At 43.0% G+C, this 4,927-nt stretch overlaps 1 non-coding gene across 1 annotated transcript; it reads right to left on the bottom strand.

Moving 5' to 3' along the window:
- Window positions 1-4,578: 4,578 nt before the first annotated feature.
- Window positions 4,579-4,688, bottom strand: LOC118479011. Its single transcript, XR_004859418.1, has one exon. It is a non-coding gene; the product is annotated as a U6 spliceosomal RNA (small nuclear RNA).
- Window positions 4,689-4,927: the final 239 nt, after the last annotated feature.

Raw genomic sequence — 4,927 nt, 5'->3', positions numbered from 1 at the left:
TGTTCGTGAATGCCCCAGTGGACATTTTGTTTGAAAGGTTCTTATGTTGTTGGGTTTGTTTTTGGGTTGTTTTTATTTTTTTGCTTTTTTTTTTTTTTTTTTTTTTTACATTATTGTTGCATTGTCATGTGGTTCCCTATCTCTGAACTGCCAGGAGGAGGACATTGCTACAATAATATGGAATGGCGTTGGTAGCCTAGTGGTTACGCTTCCGGACTCGTCATCGTGAGATTGAGGGTTCGGGGGTTCGAGCCTCAGCTCGGTCCGACGTTGTGTCCTTAGGAAAGGCATTTTATACGAGCTTCCCACCTGGCTCGGTCCTGTCGGAGACGGATGTTAATCTAGGAGGTCCCGCCTCTTAAATAACCTAATAGTGTTGATAGGGGCGTTAAACTCATACCATTTCACCATTTTCACAATAATATGTGTGTCACGACACGGAGGAATCAGGCTCTCGTCAATTTTTGGGCATGTAGAGTTATTGGTATCATCTTAAACTTGTTCATTTGTCTTTATTTGGATGGAAAAAAAAATATCCTTTCATCGTGAATGGAAGTCTAGATATTTGCGAATGAAGGAGGTGTCACCTGGTTTCAGAGGTAATATTAGTGAGAAAACAGCAGCTAAAGATAAGTTATTGCCTGAGCCTGAGAGTTTGTGGAAACTGAAAATTTACTTTTTTGCGTGTGCCTTAAATCAACGTTTTTCAGTAAAATCCACAAAGAAATGTGTTCTTTAATGGGCGTGAAAGATGTTGCGCCAAAAAACAAAATTGTATACAAATGTCCAAACCCCGCGGAAAAATGCCAGTTTTTTCACTGTGACTATTTTGATGAGCGCCTGATTTCACCACGCTGCCTCACATATATTTTTGATTGAGTTTTCAATGAGACGATGCTTGAATTCCAGATGGTTTTTCATCTAACAAAAGAGATCCATGAATGTTTAAGTCTTTGCCGATGGGCGCCATCAAGCAAGCCTGCAGTGTTTGGTAATCGTGCTGTCCAGGTATTGTTGCAGTTCTCATCATAATATACAAATACGATACACGGTATTTGCAAAACGACGTCGTGAGCTAAACTTACACTACAAAAGGAAAACGAAAAAAATAAAAAAATAAAAAACAAAACTAACCAAAAAAAACGAAAAAAAACCCCAAACTAACAAACAAAAACCGAAAAAAAACAACAAAGCATCAAAGCGTTAATATCTGCCTCAGCTATGTCTAACTTCCTTAGTAATGCAGATTTTTCAACTGTTTCCGTAATCTTAAAAGGGAAGCGACGGGGGCGGGGGCAGGTGAAACGTTCACACTACCATTAAAACGGGTTTCGTGGGGTTCTATTTCTGTATTGTTTTTACCAACCTATTGAAGAGGGGAATTTGCAAATTCATGGGAGGGGAGTATGATGATTCAAATGCTGCACACTTTTGCTAATCGGACATATTAAAACAGTGTTATTGTGTCTGCCACGGAGACGTCATAAACATTGCTCACTGAAGACCTAAGAACAAAAACGAGGATATGTCACATTTCTCTAAAAATAGAGTTCTGCGAATCATTTGAAAGCGGCGCCAACGGCCTATCTATTAAAGCACTGACGGAGTGCTATTCTTTTTCTTCGCCCAGTTATTCTTGTTCGAAGATGGAAGCCTACACGTAACAACAAGGTCAAGTGTATTTAAGCCATCTAATCGGAATTTACCTGTACGTATTTCACGTATGAAGTTTTTCCTCATTTACTCGAAATCATCTAAATTGGGCTTGGTCTTGGTATTGTTTTAATAGTAACAGATTGCATTTGTATAGCGATTTTCCATCCTCGACAGCAAGCTCTATACGCTTTACACTATATCATTACCCCAGTAGACCATAGGGCACTCAGAAACATTCTCAGCTTCTCGGGAAGCAAACCGAGCAAGCAGCTGATTAAGCACCCAAACACTAAAAAAACTGACAAGATATTTCACTGTCTATACCTATTCCCATCTGGGTGAAGTGAGGAAAGTCCGTGTAAAGTGCTTATCCCAAGAACACAACGTTGCGCCCCTGACGGGATTCGATCCCACGACCTTATGGTTGCTAGTCTGAGAGCCTAACCACTAGACCACCGACACCACAGGTTTTCTTGTTGGTGAAAGTAACGCTGCCACATCTGGTCTCCAACTACACCGTCACAACACCTGACGTCACTGCACAGTATAGATGTCTGTTTAACACCCCATCGACACAAGTTAGATCTTTTAGGAAGCAGCTGCTCCCACCTTACTTGTAAGGATCATTCTCACGGGTTCAGAATATAGAACCCTTCAGCGGGAAAAACGGAGATACATTTAGTACTTGATTAAAAATTCTCCCCACCTGGGAATCGAACTCACGTTTTCTGCGTACAAAAGTACTTACTTACTTGGTTGGAGAATAAGCATAGTTGCCAGCGGCCCAATGCCATAGCTGCTCCTCCTCCTCTCCAGAATCCATGAAACGCTCTGCTTGCTGACTGTGCCAGTTAACAGCTGGTTGGATATTCTGCTGGAGGCATTTTCACGCTGGTGGTATCTCTCCTCGACCCTCTAGAAATGCCAGCTTTCCTCAGTGTTACCATTGTGTGTGATGTGGCGCCTTCATCCTCTCTGTGGTCCTTGAACCATGGCGTCAATGCTGCCATGAATGATTTTTTAAAAGTTTTAGTTAGAGGTTTTACAGCGCTCGCAACTGCATAAGGTCATATGAGCGCTAAGGGGAGGATGTCAACAGAGAAACCTCTACAGTGAATCAGACTTACTCTGCACACCTCTCTTGCTTCAACTGGACAAAGTCTGCTTCGATTATCAAGGCAACCCGGAAATAGCGGGTCACAAGAGTGTGACAAAAATACGAAAGAAGTAGAGAAAAAAATGACGATAGTAAGGACTAGGAAAGAAAAAGCAGCAGTTCCCTGTTTCAGTTCGAGCACAGTTATGAGCATGACATTGATGAATCAGCCCATTTACATTTACAAGTCTACTGTGTCTAAGAACATGGTTAATGTCCCCCCTTTGGGAATGGCCTAAAGACACTTCAGTCAGTAACTCTGCTCCTGGGGGGGGGGGGGGGGGGTGATGACTGTTGGTGGATCCAATTGCACGGTGACGCCAATCTCAGCCCTGCGGGCTAGCTTATCAACACGTTTATTTCTTCGAACTCCTGCACGACCAGGGCTAAAGATCCATACAATCCTTGTCAGTCTGATGCTTCGTATTGCCTCTCGATAGTTTGCATACTTCATGTGTTTCTTCACCTTTTCGAGGGTACTCATTGAGTCAGTGACGAGGATGACAGACTGATACTCCGTCGTTTTAATCCAGTTAAGGGCTTCTGTGATGGCTTTTATCTCCACTCACACGCAGTTAGACCTTTTCTGGCTCTTGTGTCGATCCTGGTAATGTGACCTTAACCTGAAAGTGATCTGTCAAAGGTTATACCTAGATACCTCAGTGAGTGCACACTCTGTGTACGTGTGCGCGCGCGCGCTGTGTGTGTGTGTGTGTGTGAGAGAGAGAGAGAGAGAGAGAGAGAGAGAGAGAGAGAGAGAGTCAGAGAGAGAGAGAGAGAGAGAGTCAGAGAGAGAGAGAGAGAGAGAGAGAGAGAGAGAGAGAGAGAGAGAGAGAGAGAGAGAGAGAAAGAGAAAGGACCCTGCCTTTGATGGTGACTGTGGGCTTCTCTGCTTTCCCTGAGTGATTGTTCAGCGGGAGCACCACAGCAGCAGGCTTGTCGAGGTGGAGTCTGCGTGGTGGTCTACACACTATTGCCCAATTCGCTCCAGCTCCTCGCGGGCAGTATTGCATACAGACGTGAGTCATTTTTTGGCGGCCTGTTGCACCATGTTAGCTGTTTCTTACCGGTCCTTGCCCTGTCTGTACAAAAGGATATCATCCGCAAAGCTCAGCACATGCCCTTGGCCTTTCAGTTGTCCAAGTGATTCCAACTGTGTATATGTGAGGCAGCGTGGTGGAATCAGGCTCTCGTCAAAATAATGAAATCGAAGAAAACAGCAGTTTTCTCCCTGCTTAGCAATTTTTTCTGATTTTTGTTTTTAGGCTGAACACCTTTTATGTCCATTTACAAACACATTCCTTTGAGGATTTCACCGAAAACGTTGATTAAAGGCACAAAAATATAAATTTACAGTTTCCATGGACTCTCCAGCTTTGGAATTTACCAAGCTTTGGCTGCTATTTTCTCGCAATTTTACCTCTGAAACCAGGTGACCCCCACCTCCTTCAATCCAAAATATCTCCACTTCTACTGAAGATGGGTGAGTACTTTTTAATTGAAAAGCAAAACAAATGAACAAGCTTTAAGATGATACCAATAACTCAATAATATGCTCAAAAATTGACGAGAGCCTGATTCCACCACGTTGCCTCACATATGTTGAATAACACTTGTGAGAGTGAAGAACCCTGTGGCAACCCCGGTGTCATGCTTCTGGTGTCAGATGTCCAATTTCTAATCTGCATTGCAACTTTCCTCTTCAGCAATGCCTTACCTACCTATATGACGAGCTGGGGGCTTATCTTCAGGTTGATCATTGTAAAAAATATATGGAACGCTTCACACATTTGCGTGTCATTCTTGCGCAAGGGCCATTCTAATCTTCTATCTTCTCTGTACTGTTCCAATTTTAGTATATATTATTATGATGAACTGCATGAACAGTACAAACGTACAACGGTGAGTGACTAACCGCTACACCATAGACACCGGTCTTTTCTTCATTTGAATTAGTCGGCACGCTCGGTCCCTTTCAGGTCAGAACGTTCAAATCACAAGAAAATCTAGCAGCCGGTTAAAATTCCATGACTCTGTAAAGCCATCCTCCCAAACTCACTCAAAACAAAAACAAAACCTTGTTCATCACGCCATACACCTCAAGCAACCCCACCA

This window comes from Aplysia californica, unplaced genomic scaffold, assembly GCF_000002075.1.
Source record: "Aplysia californica isolate F4 #8 unplaced genomic scaffold, AplCal3.0 scaffold01388, whole genome shotgun sequence".
Lineage (NCBI taxonomy): Eukaryota > Metazoa > Mollusca > Gastropoda > Aplysiida > Aplysiidae > Aplysia > Aplysia californica.
This window is presented reverse-complemented; position numbering and strand designations above follow the sequence as displayed.